Source organism: Equus caballus, chromosome 3 (assembly GCF_041296265.1).
Source record: "Equus caballus isolate H_3958 breed thoroughbred chromosome 3, TB-T2T, whole genome shotgun sequence".
NCBI classification, from domain to species: Eukaryota; Metazoa; Chordata; class Mammalia; order Perissodactyla; family Equidae; genus Equus; species Equus caballus.
In genome coordinates, this window is record NC_091686.1 from 49,556,623 (window position 1) to 49,572,756 (window position 16,134).

Here is a 16,134-nt window from a genome sequence, read left to right on the forward strand (position 1 = left end):
TCAGCTACTGTGAAATGGATCCAATTCTTTGTATATAGGCTGAGAAGAGCAGATGGTAAAAACTGTAAAATTTCCAATGGAAACTACGACTAATTATTATCAAATTTATGAGGTTTGTCTTAAAGATAAGGTTTAAGTTAAATAACAGCAACTCAGCACTCTACAAAGACAAATTTAATCTTATGGCCCTCAGAGTGTAAAGGAGGATGGTAAATTACTTAAGTGGGATGTTCTTTAGAGGAATACATTTATCAACAGAACTACAAATTTTTGGGTTCCAGGTCAGTGCTTACTTCTGCCAACGTTAAACCTCACGGAAAGAGAAATATGTGGACAGATGCTTTACTACTTCTCTGCTCATCCCAACACATACTTCTATTTCATATTTAAAATAATGGAGAACAGGCATGGAACTTTCTGGGCCATTATCTGATTTCACATCCAGGTGTTTCATTTCCATTACCAAATAACAATGATTTACATGGAGTAACAGCAAAAATGATACGACTGCTTTAGCCTCAAAATGCCTTGTTGACTTTAGCAATTTCTCAGTTGCAAAATACTGCTTTTGAAAGTGACTGAATATATATTTATGCATTCCTATATTCTATATATCATATTTGGAACGAGGGAAGAGCTGCAGTCCAAGGTAGCTGGAAGTGGCAGAACAGAGTGCCTTAGGTCATGGGAAGAAAGAATGGAGAAAAACTGAAATAAAAAAGGAAGGTAAAATGCTACCCATCACAAATGAGGATTCGTTAACTATTCCTTGGCAGCACCTCAGCCAGGGGAAAACAAAGACCTTTCCAAAAAACCCTAACAAGGGCAAAGAAGTGTAACTTGAAAGAAATAGTTCTCAAGTCAGAGAAAACCAGTGTGCCAGGCACTAGTCTAAATGTTTTCTGTGTGTTAACTCAGTTGCTTCTTCCAACAAGCTTACGAGTCGTGTAGTAATATTTCCCCCATATTACAATACAGAAACCAAGACACTAAGAACTTGCTCAAGGTCATAACGTTACAGAGTTGAAACTGAAATTTAAACACAAAAATTCTGACCCCAAAGCCGGATCTCCTACCCGCTATGATATGCTATACTGAGGCAGGACTTCCAAGTATCTTCAGAAAAAAATACTCAACAAGACAATAGTCAATGCAAACGTAAGGTCACTATGTAATAACCAAATTTGTCTACTATCCTCAAACTATCGCCTATAATCATTTTCAAAAGAATCTTAGTTCACTTGCAGAGTGTTTCTGACTTGACAATTCACAAGGAAAAAGATGTGAGTTTCTACTTGCCACTACATTCTTTGGTCTTAAAAGTGTTTTTCTCTCTTTTCTTTGGAAGTGAATTTTAATGGGTCCTTAATTGTCAAAGGACTTCATAAATATTCATTAAACATTGAGAGAAGCTGTGTTTCCTCTCCCTAAAAGCTAAAAGAGAAAACAATTAAGACTCAAAGTGGAGTAGGCATGAAGAAAGACTAAGCAGAACTGTAAACATTCAGTTTTGTATGAGATGTTTATCTGAATGGTTCATATCATCAGAGCATTTAAGCAAATTCTCAGTGTGGAAATACTTTTATTTTTGCCTTTATAAGAAGTTCACACAGTATCACTTCTGTTGGCGATATTTTTATTTTTACCACTCATCCAATTCTGAATGATCCAAAACATGTCACCAACTCTTTAGGATGCCTTCTGCACCACTGAACAGTAAAATGGTTATAATGTTGGGAGGAAATGATTTTGATCTAAATCAACAGCGCAGGACCAGCTATTATGAAAGTGCCACAAGCCTTTTTTCGTAAAAAAAAGGTTTTCACACTGGATTTGAGTCTTCAAAGGAAGCGCTCACTGAAGTGTTGCATTTTACATCAATCCTACGCAGCAGTCAGGGAATGTTATCACACAGATAGCCTTCTCCTGATGAAGCCAGCGCCTCCAACGTTTCCTGGCTGCCCAAAGCTGGGAGATGCCCACCAGATAGCACAGCAATGCCGGTGTTCCAAGGTCAGCCTAGGAAATGCTAATGGCCTGGTAAGTCAAATATTAACTCACTGAGAACAAACGTCTCCAAACCCACCACAGCTGATTCACTGAATCAGGCAGAAAAAGTTACCCGTCAAAGAGGGAAAAATGCGTTTGCTATTTCCAGATGCACAAAAATGACTTTTTCCCCCTTTTCTCTTAGAATTTTTGTTCCCCCAGTCAAGAGAGATGAAAATATAAGTTTCTATAAAGTTATCTGCATAAAGTCTCGGAAACTGTGAAAATAGCTACCTTGTCATTATCATGCAAATAGAAATAAGAGATATATTAGTCAAATTAGGAGAAAATAAGAGACAAATATTAAATTGAGAAAATGAGTATATTTATTTAATGGAGTCACTAATTCTATAGTTTCCAAAATGAGCCAAATTCAGAATTCTTGAATCACTGAAATCTTTTTAAATTTTTTAATTAAAAAACAGTTTAATCAGATAATTTTTGTTTTGTATTTGACTCTAAAATGTCTAAATAATGTAAATACACTTATCAAATTCTTAAAGTCACTTCCCCAATTGCCTCGTATGTCTCACTTCCTAAAGTCTGGATGGGCCTGGGTGGGGGTGGGCTGAGGAGAGGGGCACACCTGCAATGACTATTTAATAAGCTATGTTTTGTGGCTAAATAATTAAGTTTATAAGGACTCTTGCGCTTTTTCAAATAAAAAATAAAATGAAAACTATGTTTACCTACCACGTCCAGTAAACACAGAAACATTTTACACTGTCTGAAGTCAGAAACACACGTCACAAAACAGTGGCCCACAAGGACGATGCAAGAATAGAATAATGCAACTCAAGGGCACAAAACGCTGAAGAAATTATTTTTGTGTGGTATCCATTAGATATAGCAATGATTTTTTTTAAACAGACTAAGCTTTCATTGATTCATTACTTTGTGATTATGCTGAGTATGTACTGTGAAATAAACAAAAACGGGAATAAAAAGCACGCCTATGGTTTTCTTAATGTCTGTTTAATAATTTAAAGTTCAGTGTAAGAAACTCAATTTTAGGCCCATGTAGTTAGCTTCAATATACACAAACATTTTGGAGAATGAAGAAAGCAACCACTAAAAACTTGTGTTTTACTTTATAAAACTTTATTTTGCTTTCTATTAAGAGTTATCCGACACCTGTCTTCTACTTTAGAATACTCAAAATGTCTGACCCTCTGTTGAATCCAGAGCTATGCCTAAAACGCTTATTGACGGAATGAATTTGAACAGATTTAAAAGACTTTATTGTGATGGTTAACTTCATGTGCCCACTTGACTGACTGGGTCACGGAGTCCCAGAGGTCGGGTCCAACACTATTCTGGTGTTCCTGTGAGGGTGTTTTGGGTGAGTTTAATGCTTTAATTGATGTTAGAGTAGAGCAGACTGCCTTCGATAATGGGAGTGGCCTCATCCAGTTGGTTAAAGGCCTGACTAGGACAAAATGGCTGACTCTCCCCCATATAAGAGGAATTCCTCCTGCCTGACCACCTTCTAGCCGGAACATCAGGTTTCTTCCTGACTTTGGACTCAAACTGAAACATCAGCTCTCCCTGGGTCCCCAGCCTGCCTGCTCTCAGACTGTAGCTACGCCGTTGGCTCCACTGGGTCTCCAGCTCGGAGACTGCAGATCTTGGACTTGTCAGACTCCATTATCATGTAAGCTAGTTCCTTGTAATAATTATATGTTTATATATATTATATTATTTTTTATATATATATTATATATATTATATATATTATTACATATATAATATAAATATATCCTATTGGTTCTGTTTCTGTGGAGAATTCTAATACACTTATTCCTAGTTTTCAAAGTTTCCTTAAATACCCAGGCTTCTTTTAAGTAAATATAGAAGGTTCTTTTAATTAAATCTGAACTATCTTGGGCCCTTGAACTGTGGTTCTCAGAATTTCTTCCATCTAATACAGAATTATAATTTCACTGTCAACAACACAGCTTAAATCTTGCTCATGTATTCAGGATTCAGGCTCTATTGATGGCAATTCAGGCAGTGTAGCCCCCGTTGCCTCTGTGTCCTATTGAATATCCAATGCAAGCTAAGAATGAGATCATTAACATCTTATTAGTGTGACACAAAGTGTCACCATGAGATTAACAGGAAGGATTAAATTCAAATAAGTCAAAGATTTCACCCAAACCTAAGGTGCAGCACCATCTATGACACGAACACAGTTCAGACAGTGATTTTGTTTTCATTTCTATAAATTTCCTTGGGTAGTATCTTTCCCATCTCAATCCTCTATTTGGCCCAAAGATCTGTATATAGTAATCTTTTCCAACAGTGTTGCCCCCTTGAGAAATCAAATTGCTTAATAAATTTTTAAGTTGAAGACCAGTTCAAGATGCTCAACTTTCCTCTACTAAATAAGGTAATAAAAATCACTACAGGTATTAAGCTTTGGCAAAAATCTAAGCTTCAAAATACATGAAAATATTTTAGTGAAGAACACAACCACTTAAAATTTATACTACTGAACAGATACATATATATCAGAAATCTTACCTGAAACATTTAGACATTTTTCATTACATGCATTCTGGATGTTTTACTGAAGAACTTACTCATTTCCGGTGACTAAAGGAAAAAGAAAGTACTTCAACATGTTTTCAATAAAAGAAGACGGCTGTGGAAGTAAAATATAGAGTTTGTGGCTAGCCAAGACAAGCTAAAGGTGAATTCTTTGTACTCTAGAGGTACTTAGACACTTCATCCTATGATAAATGCCTTTTTCATTCTTTCAAAATGTACCAACAAAAATGAATCAAAGAGATAATTTTTTTTTCTTTTCTCTTTGTCAAAGTTTTCTCTTTCTGTTTTTTTTAGTAGTCTAGGAAAGAAATAGTGACAACAGCTAAGAACCCCTATGCTCGTATATGAACACAGAGTAATATATGGGTTTGCCTTGTTTGATTTTTTAAGGTCACCAGCCTACTCCAAGGCACAACTCCCTCATTAGGCACTAGTTAGCCCCCAAGTGCCCTTTCCTGAGCTCTAGTCCTATACATTTCATGCTAAGAAGTCTTGCTAATACATAAAGCTCAACATATTTAAACCCTGAAGTTCTCCTTCCTCCTTCTGGAAGCCTCTTCACCCTATCCCTTTCCTTTCTAAACCTGCTCCTTGTTCATTCTCTCTCTGAAGGGCATAACCACCATCCACCCAGCTGCCAAAGCCAGAAACGTGAGAGTATTCCTTGATGTCTCCCTCTCTAACATCCATTATACCCAATCCATCAACAACACAATCATTTTAGTCCTCTAAATTTTTCTGTAATCCTTCCTCAATTCTCCACTGATGCTGTTACAAGATGCTAAGTGTGGTCCCCATCATTTTTTACCTGGTTGCCTGCAATAGGCTCCTAATCTTTGCTCTCATAGCCCTACCTCTTGCTTTAACCATCTTCACTACACCCAGAATGACAAGTTCTAAAATACACAGTCATTCACTTGCTTAACTTTTGGGCACCTACCAGGTACCAGGCTCTGTTATGGGCCCAGGATGTAGCAGTGGCAAGAAATAGACACAATTCCCTGCCCTGACAAAGCTTAAAGTTACTGGAGGAAAAGAGATAGCAAGCAAAATAAACACGAAAGCATATTAATTATGGTAAGTTCTATGGAGAGAAATAAAGCAGGGAAGGGAGACAGAATATGTTGGGAGTGGTTGTTATTTTAAAGAGGATGGTCAGAATTTTCTCACTGTAGAAGTCATATTTGAGAAGGGAAGGTAAAGAAGGTGAGCTATGAACTGGAAGAGTGTTCCAGACAGAAGAAAGGGAAAGCAAGAGTCCTGAGGTGGAAGTGCGCCTGGTGTCCTTGAGGAGCAGCAAGTGCGAGTTCGTCCAGCAGGAAGAATAATAGTGGGAGGTGAGATCAGAGAAGAAAGGAGGACAGGTCCTAGAGGGCCTTGTTGGAACTTTTACTCTGGCTGCTGTGCCAAGAATATAGAGGGCAAAGATAAAAACAGAGAGCCAGTTAAGAGATTACTGTGGTAATTAAGGCAAGCATTGATTGTGGTTTGGACGTAGGTGGTAGTGGTGGAGGTGATGAGAAGTGGTCAGATGCAAAATCTATTTTTAAGGCACTGTCATAACCTTAGTTTCCCAGGCAAGTAGAGCCTAGGACAACCACTTGCATAGAGGTAGTTTATTTGGGAATGTCATCCCAGGAAACAGGAGTACATGACCAGGGTTGTGAAACAGAGAAGAAAAGAATGGCAATTTGAGGACGAGTTATCTAGTCCACCCCCACTACAGGTATTAAGACATGAGTCTCAGGATATCCATCCTGGGGGAAAAAGAAGAGACCATCCCTCAGCTTCTATCCCCCACCCCCTCCCCGCCATCTCACTGGTCATATCTGGCCCATGACAGTTATCTGCCTCTTCCTTGCAAGTTGTGCCTGAGTACAGAATGGTTCCTGCTAGAGTTCCAGGTGCTACATCAGAGACGCTGCAGGGCAGGAGGCTGAGAGGTAAGAAGGTACCCAGTTCCATCTTTACAAAGCAGGGCAATGTCTTCATGGAACTGGTGGGTGCAGCCGTGACAGCAGTGAGGAATAGTTCCAAGAGAGGATTCTGAAGTGGTGCACATGGCTGCCCAATACAGATAGTGTTGAAATCATTTTCTAATGGACTATATGTACTATGCGAGCGATAAAGAAGACCTCAGAATAATACCATGGGTTTTGTCCTAACCAACTAGAAGGATGGAACTGCCACTAACTGAAAGGGAAGTTTGGGAAACAGGATTATGTTACTCCGTCCTTAAAAGCCAGTCATGGATCTATACGACCCCACTGGAAACAGTATGTGCTTCATAGTCCTGGCCCACACACAGCTTCATTTTCTGCCCCCTGCTTACAACCTCAAATTAGCCATAGACTACCCCTCACCTTCCACTCTGCAGTCCTCGGGCCATACCATGCTCTCTCAGAACTCTCTGGGACTTTGCTCACATTGGTTCCTCTATCTGGAACTTGTTCACTTCCTTTCTTTGCCCAGATAACTCCTCATCAGCCTTTAGCTGTCAACTGAGTTGTTAAGTCAGATACACACCTATCTGTTCCCAAAGCATTCCTCATATTTGTCTGCCTCCTCCCCACAATGTGACCAGGGAATATTCTCCTGGAACCCACAGGGCATATTACAAAATTGGACGATATTAGTTGTGTAATAAAAGTATGACAAATTAAGGAATTAACAAATGGTTTCTCTAAGTCATTATATGTTTATTTTAAAGATACAATATTTGTGCCCCAAACCAACTTTGCATATGAACTATTTCAATATTTTAATACATCCCTTCATCCTCTGAGACACTAAATGTTACGTTCAAAGTCACGTAAGTATTTAGTAGCAGGACAATAATTGAAATTCCGTTCTTCTGATTCCCATCAGAAAAGGCTGTTGCCTTTTCCCAAACAGTTAATTAATTCTTTGACAAGATCTAAGTCTAATACGCTCTGGATATTTTATAGGATTAGGTGGTTAAAGAGTAAAAATGCCTACTGCATTTTAATACCAACTTTCCATTTAAACACAAAAATAAGACCATCGGGAAGTAAAATAAAATCGTTCCAGTGAATCTTAAGTCTTAAATGACTCTCCTTAAGACGAGGGGTAATATAATCAGATTTTGTGCAGTCAGTCCCATCTCAGATTTACAAAGATTTACATCTCAGATTTAAAAGATCTTTTTCAACACGTTGTCTATTATCTACAGGACTAAATGACATATTTGGTCAATGCTGTTCGTGCAGGGCAGAGACCAGCAAACTTCTTATAGTGTCTTCTTGGCTTTACTCTATTTTAATTCCGATGGAAAATGTGAGCACATTAGTTTTAGATTCAGTATAGGTTTCTGTTGGGTAAACGTCTTGGCCGACTACATTTTCTGAACCTAGTCCTTTTCACTTGGAACAAATGTGTTTTTCCAGAAGATGCCAACACATCATGTGTTACTGATACATAACAAGATTAAGAGAAAAAATGAAAACATTTAAAATGCAAAACATACTTGGGAAAAAATTACACAGTAAAGTGACCTAGAGAATGCCCTCAGCCATTTTCTAAAATTATTTGGATAATATCTTCAGGATTTAAGAGTACACCTAGGTCCTATTAAATCTGCAAAACATTTTAAGTTTGGGGAATAAAATGGCATACAAAAGAAAGCATTGTTCTATAATTTATAATGAATAAAAATCATGTAAGTTTGAAACTTCCGAATTTCTACTAAGTCGTGAAACAACTCTCACATTTAAGAAACAACAAAGTAATATAGCCTTCTGAAATGTATGGATTAAATCAGATTGCTAGATAGTGTGGCATTTTTATACTTCCCTAAACTAAAATTTCTTTGCTAGAAAAATAAGGCAGAAGACTCTACTATCTTACTAAAACAGCAATCATCCACAATTCTACTCACAAATCTTCCACGAATTTCCATTGCCTGTGGGATCAAGTTCAAGCTTACTCACCTGGCACTGAAAAAAAGCACCATAATTTAGTCCAGTGGTTCTCAAACTTTAGCCACATAACAGTATTACCTGGAGGGCTTGTTAACACTCAAATTTCTGGACCCATTCCCTGAGGGTTTTAATTCAGTAGATCTGGTTTGGGACCCAAGAATTTCTATTTCCAGCAGGTTCCCACGTAATGCTGATGCAGGGACCACAATTTGAAAACCACCAGCTAGTCACAGCCCAGCTTTTGTGTGCCAATTTCTACTTCCCCACATAAACTTCTCACTTCCCACATTTTCTCATCTTTTGATTTTTGTTTAAACTATTCCAATCGCTCTTATGTTTATAGGCTCTAGAGCTAAAAGAAGGAACTTTTACTTAACCTGTACTCTACAGGGCAACTGTATTTGAATGCTGCCACAACTATAGTCCAACTTACCCTGAATCAGCTTTAACACCACTTGTTATTAATACTCTGATGTACAAACCTCAAGGCCCTAAGGTCATTTTCCTGCCCTATGCTGACCACAGCCCTGAGTGGGAGAAACACGAAACAATATTCTGGGGAAAAAATGTTTTTGTTATGACTATGACTCCTCCTATCTGAGAAGGGCTTGTCAGTACAGGCAATTTCCCAACACTCTACCCTATGACAGGAAAGGCATTTCTGCCACCTGAACAAGGAGAAAAGCAAAGGGCACGTGGGATTCAGGAATGAGCCTCCTGGCCTCCAGGCACGGTCTCTGTCCTCAAGACAATCTTCTAATCTGCGTAGGGAGAGTTCAAGATAGAGGTTCACAGGCAAATTAGTAGATTCCCATGAGGCCCAGACCCAGCATTAGGAACAGCAGCTGTCCAAAGAAAATCTCTTTTCCCCCAATTGAGTAAGCAGAGTTGCAGGTGAGCTACTCTGCGAAGTTTTTAAGCAAAGAAAAAATGATCTGATTTTAACCAGAACTAACAGTAACTCAATCACAAAGAAGTGTTCTCATAAACCAACTAATAAAATGACAAAACTGCCTCACTAAAATTATGATTTCAGAGATAAAATATTATCATTGATATTAGAAAAAGCAAACAATAGTCAATGTAGGAGCCCTAATTCAATATTTCATTTGTAGAAAATATTTTCTGGAACCAAAGTCTTCAATTATTAGCGAAAAAGGAAAAGCCATAATGCTTTCTAGCTGAAAGGGGGTGGGGTGGGGGTGGGTATGTACTTAATTTTGTTTCTGGTTATCTCTTTTATTAAAAATAAATTCTGCAAACATACAAAAAAAGAGAATACTGCGTTGTCATAACTCATTTTTATAAAACTTTAACACTTTTTTTATCATTAAGGAATAAAATATTATAGAATAAAGCCAGATGAGTACCAGCCCCTCTCCTCCCTTATTCTCCACTATGCTAAATTTAGTACTTATCACCCCTATGAATATTCGCAGGAGCTTTATAGAAATATAATTCAAACGCCATAAAATTCACCCATTTAACACGTTCAATTCAATGCTTTTTAGTATATGTACAGAGTTGTGCAATCATATCACAATCTAATTTTAGAACATTTTCATCACTCCCAAAACAAGCAGCATACCCACCAACAGGCACTCCCTACTCTTGCCCTGGGCACCCACCCCAGGCAACCTGGGGCAACTCATCTGCTTTCTGTCTGTATAGTTTTACTTATTCTGAACTTTTCATATAAACAGAAAAACACAACATGTGGTCTCTGCATGTGCCTTCTTTCAGTTAGCATAACACTTTCAAAGTTTATTCATGTTACAGCATGTATCAGCATTTCATTCCTTTTTATTGCCAAATAATATTCTATTATATAATATACAACACTTTGTTTATCCAATCATCAGCTGATGGACATTTGGGTTGTTTTCACTTTTTGGCTATAATGAATGATGATGCTATAAACGTTTGTATACAAGTTTTTTGTGGACATTACGTTCTCATATCTCTTGGGATATATACCTGGGACTGAACTTTCTGGGTCATACGGTAACCAAATGTTTAACATTAAGAGGAACTGCCAGACTGTTTTCCAAAATGTTTGTACCATTTTACACTCCCAGAAGTATGTATGAGGGTTCCAGTTTCTCCACATCCTCAAGAACACTCGTTACTATCTTTTTGATTATAGTGATCCTAGTAGGTGAAATAGCATCTCACTGTGGCTTTGATCTGAATTTCACTGATAGCTAATGGTGTTTGAGCATCTTTGCATGTGATTATTGGTCATTTGCATATGGCCAGATCCTTGCCCATTTTTAAAATCGAGTTTTTTTTAATTATTTATAAGAGTTCTTTATACAATCTGGATTCAAGTCCATTATCAGATATATGATTTGCAAATATGTTCTCCCACTCCGTGGGCTCTTTTTTCTCTTTCTTGATGATGTACTTTGAAGTGAAAAAGTTTTTTTTAATTGATGAAATTCATTTTATTATTTTTTTTATTGTTGCTTGTGCTTTTGGTGTCATATCTAAGAAATTATTGCTTAACTTTCTGAACTTTTTTACATAATTACCATCTAGATCTATAAATGATGTAACACTCTTCAACACGGTTGAAAGAACTTACATTTCAACTAACACTGGTTAAGGGTTCCCATTTCTCCACCTCCTTGCAAAAGCTTGATAATCTCAGACTGTTAATTATTTTGCCAATCTGTTGGCTATAACGTGGTAGCTCATATCAATTTAACTTGCATTTCTCTATTTATTCAGCTTCTTTTCCTATATTTCCATCTTCTTCTCTGTGAATGGTCTGCTCTTTTGTTTTTTTGTATTTTCTCACTTTTGAAGACATTCTTTACATAAAATTGATTATAAATATTTCTCAGTTACATGTCTTGCAACATGCTTTCCAAGTGTGTGAGCCGTTCTTTCGCTTGTGATTTGATGTATTGAACTATTATTAATTTTACTGTTAAGAAATTCTAATATATTTTATCTTTTGTCTTCTTTGCATCTGTCCTTAACTTTAAGTTATATAAATATTCTCCTCTAAAAGATGTTGTATTGCATAGCTGCTAATGGAATGGACACAAGAACTGGGCTATCTTGATTTGAATCTAGACTCTACCATGTATTAACTTTCTAACCAGAAACAAATTATTTAACCTCTCTGAACCTATTTCCTCATTTATAGGATGAAGATAATAAAAGCCCCTATCTCATGTTTTATGGAAGCCAAATGAGTTAATATATGTGAAGTGTTGAGAAGAATACTTAGAACATCAGCTGTTATTATTTCCTTTCAAACATTTCCAATTTTTGAATTTTACATTTATCTTTCTGATGTACCTGGAGCTGATTTTCACACACGGTATGAGGTGAGGTTTTCATACGGTCCACCTTGCTCCACTGATCCCAGAGTCCCCTCCGACACATACTGTTTCCTTATGCATGTGACTCTCTATTATGTTCTATCAGTCTATGTCTGCCCATGGCCATCACCACACTGTTTAAATTACTATAGCTCCTAAACTGTAAAACCATAGTAAGTGTTTATATCTAGAAGAGCAAGCATCCCTCCCTCGCTCTGTTCTTAACATCTACAAATGCAGACATTCACAAGTTAAAAAATCACAATGCTGACATCTGTATCCTTAGATTTGTGAATTATAAAATCACAAATGAAATACGTCAGTTATCTATTAGACGATTAGTATTTAATGTAACTATAAAAACGCTGCTTTCTTTTTCACCCCTAACCCTTCTGATTATTTTGTAGATAATAAGGTAATGAAAGCCACAGGATTAACAAACAATCTAGACTAAGGAAAACAACATAGAACTTTTAGGGGGTAACTTTGCTCAAGTATCTTGTGAGCCCAAATAGGTGACATGAAATCCTCAGCAGATTTTTCAAACCCCTTAAGTGGCAAATATAAGAATCAAAACAAAGCCACAGAACAAAAGACCACATATTCTCTTTCAGTTTCCAAAACCATGGTCTGGATTCACAGAAGAAACAGTCAATGAAGAGGTAGAAAAATCAGGATAAACACTACAGACATTTTACCTGGTAAAGACAGTTCATCAATTATTCTAAAACATTCTACAGCAACTGCCCCAAACCATAAGATCCAGTGTGTAAATCTAAAGGCTCCCAGTACAAGTGATCCTGTACGATGGACAGGGTTGATAACCGTGTTTTGTCAGCATTAGGAGACAAGCCTGGGGAGGTGTCAGCACACACTCTCAAGGTGTAAAGCTGCCCGTCACATTCCTTGTTTACAGTCAGGGCTACTCAGGATACCTTATAAATAATCTCTTTAGCTTAACATTTGCAGGAAATCTCAGGAAGAGAACAAAGGGAAGGATGATCCATTCTTCAACACAGAATGCAAATTCTTTTCCTAGAAAATAACTCAGATGTGTTCCTAACTTTGTCTTCTCACCTCAGATGGTGAGTGATCATGCTCAGAACAAACTGCAAAGCTTCACTGCCATGAGTGCTAAATTACGCTGCCTAAGTGTGGCTGAATACAGAGCACTTTTTACAAACTATTATGCATTAGAATAAATAAGAAAATCAAAGCAGAAGTGACCGGCTCTGAGCTTTATTGATATACTGGAATACTTATTCATGGTGGTGGCAGTGTATGTTTTTGTAATCTCTCTCAAATAAAATGCTCATGTGTTAAAGACTTTGTGTGGACTTTCTAATGTTCAGCCTAAACAGCAATCCTGAAGTCAGACTTAAATGCCATTCCTAAAAGAATAAAAGAACTAAAGCTCTGAAATCCCAAGTTCTGGTTCTGGCTCTAAAAGTAATAGCGAGACTTTATATAAGTCACCTCACAACTGTGGGCCTTATTTTCCTCACTTGTGAAAATGAGAAAACACAAGTAGATCATTAAAATTAACTAGCTCTTTTTCACATAGGAAGGTAGGGGCCTATAGCAGATATTTCTCCTGGGTTTACTTTAGGCTGTGTAGATGTTTGTTTATATAATGGCACTTTATTTCTGTTAAAGGAAACCTTCAGCTCCATCATCCCACACACAAACTACTTCCGTTCTTACTTGAAAGGAAATTCCTCTTCAAGGTTCACAGTACATTAGAGACAGCTGCATTGCTGAGCTTCCTCCAGCAACTTTCAAAAGCTGCAGATGTAGCTCATGCATGACACGGACCACGGAATGAGACAATGCCAAGCATTTTTTTAATGTTATATTTCTGGGGTGTCACCTGCCTACATTAAGTGGTGTGTGTGTGTGTTTATTTTAAATCAGGTCCCTGGGGTAATGCAGGAGCTCTCTAAAGTGACTATCTTGAGTGATAATTTCCCAAGCAAGATAAGGTAAAAAGTACATTTCCAGTTAATGACATTTTAACAACAGACAGTCACTTCCTATTAACTTCCAAAGAGGCAACCCTCCCATCAACCACACACTCCCTGGGTATGTTTCCATTGCCCTGGAACTCACAAGTGTTTGTCTGGAAAACTCAATTCTGGACTCAGAACCAGCAAAACAAGATACTCACCTAGAGGAGTAAGAATTCTGGCATACAACTTTTCCAGCAGAAGCAAAGAAGAGAGTTATGACTTGGCTTATTTCCAGAGTAGTACCCCAAATGATCTATATAGCCACAAAGACAAACTATTTTCATTGGGAATAATCTGTGGAATATGACTGGAGATGGGCACAGGGCGCAGGAGTACCCGAGCAACATGGTGATTTCACAGCGCCAAACTCTGACAACATTTCCAGAAGCCTATCAGGTGTTCAATGATCACCTGGAGACAGAAATTACTTAACATGTGTGAGAAAGAGATAGGAAATTCGGGATTCTCATTTCTTTTTCACTCTTCAAGAAATCCTTCAGTTCATACTTGGATTGTTCCAAGCAAATTAAGACTTACTATCCCTTACCATCAAGGGCAATATTTTAATAGCGCTAGGACAATTGTTTTATTAAACAATAGGTCATACTAATGTAATATTTTATGAAAGAACATCTAAACTGGGTATCTGGGTAAGTTACTTTTGAAACAAATTCTGACAATCCCCTTTATATACACATTAATAAAATGGGTTCTTCACTTGGTCAGAAAAGAAGGGTTAGAGGTTCCGTCTGGAGGTAAAGAATGAACTGAAATTTATTAACTCTAATCCAGTGTGTACCAAATCCCTTGGGGTAGCTTAATCAATTGCAGCTTTCTGGGCTCAGCTCCCAAATATCTGGTTCAGTAGATTTGGGATAGGGTACAGGGAACTGCATCTTAAAGATGACCTACAGTGATTCTGATGTAGGTAATACACTGAACCACGTGTGAGGAGAACCGCAGACGCCTTGTTTCTCAAATGGATGGATGCTGATAGCACACTGTTCACCGGCAGATTCCTAGCCAACAGTTACTGCAGCAAGCCCTCAGCCAGCGCTCACTACAATGTCTGCATTAAACCCTCAGGTCCCACCAGTCCAGACAGAAAGAGGCGGAAAATCACCTGATCCTGAATTCAGGTCTCTCCTGCCACACTGCACCAAGCTGCCACAAAGAAAACATATTGGCCAACTGTTCTATTATTGTTGGCCAGCACCAAAATTTGCTCAAAACCTTTACAAATGAAACCCAGCTGTTTAAGCTCAATACCAGATGTCTTCTACAATGTGTGGCTTTGATAGATTAAATTGAGCATAAGAAAGAGATGAAATATATGAAAATCTAATTTGCAAGATGTTTGTCATTAAGTCTGTTTAACAAAAAAAGACAGAAAATTTTATTTTTCACTCTAAGAGGTTAAGTAGGGTAGAATAATAATATTCATAATAGCTACTAAAGTGCATATTACAAATATACTGTTTAGTGCATATTCATAAAATCCAGGCCAAAAACAATCTGCAGAAATGTCCACTGAAAGGATGTCATATGTTTGTGAAATCGCGTGACTCAGCACGAGGGTCCTTTTCCTTTAGACCCATCCCCCAATTTGAACAGGTTTTCACTGAGGGCATAGGAAATTAAGTAGGAGGAAATATTTAGTGATATTCTCTGATTTCAATAAACTGTAATAATCCTATGAAAACCTATATATAAGAAACATATGTGTGTGGGTATGTATAATATGTGCAACAAAGTGTGGAAGTAAAAAGGCAATTTGTTTAGCAACTTCAATTAAGTGGCATCTACCCTTCTTCTGTTACCATGTCAGGATGGAACTCCTTTTTGTTGCTGTTTTCCAGGTCACTGCACAGTTCTCAATAACTTCAGCTGATTTTGGAGCCTAAGTTAAACTCAGAGAGCCCCTCAAATATTCCTCCAGTGAGCTGTTACTCATTCCCGCACTCAAATGAGCTAAGAGTTCATGGGTAAATACAGCATGTTACTCTTACAACATTAACCTTTTTTTTCCAAAATAGGAACATAATAAGACTTTGTAATGGAATTTGAAAACAATACTCAACTGAGCACATCAACTCTAACCAAGACAAACATTCAGTTGAGATTTAGCCCCATAAAAAAGTGCATAATCATTAAAGTTATACACAATTATAATTGGCAGGTTATTATTTTTTCAGATTTGAAAAAAATATTGCCTTAGTTTTCTTTTAGAGAGAAATCAAAATAAAG

At 37.5% G+C, this 16,134-nt stretch overlaps 1 protein-coding gene across 27 annotated transcripts in view; it reads right to left on the reverse strand.

Moving 5' to 3' along the window:
* The window catches only part of BMPR1B (bone morphogenetic protein receptor type 1B), a 377,788-nt gene that overhangs the window by 85,394 nt on the left and 276,260 nt on the right, over positions 1–16,134 (reverse strand). For 4 of the 27 annotated variants that reach the window (XM_070262226.1, XM_070262227.1, XM_070262235.1 and 1 more), the window contains one exon: positions 4,576–4,647. The exons of the other annotated variants lie outside the window; for them this stretch is intronic. The gene's annotated coding sequence lies outside the window, so the exon portion shown is untranslated. The remainder of the gene's footprint in view (positions 1–4,575; positions 4,648–16,134) is intronic. 27 annotated transcript variants of the gene reach the window in all.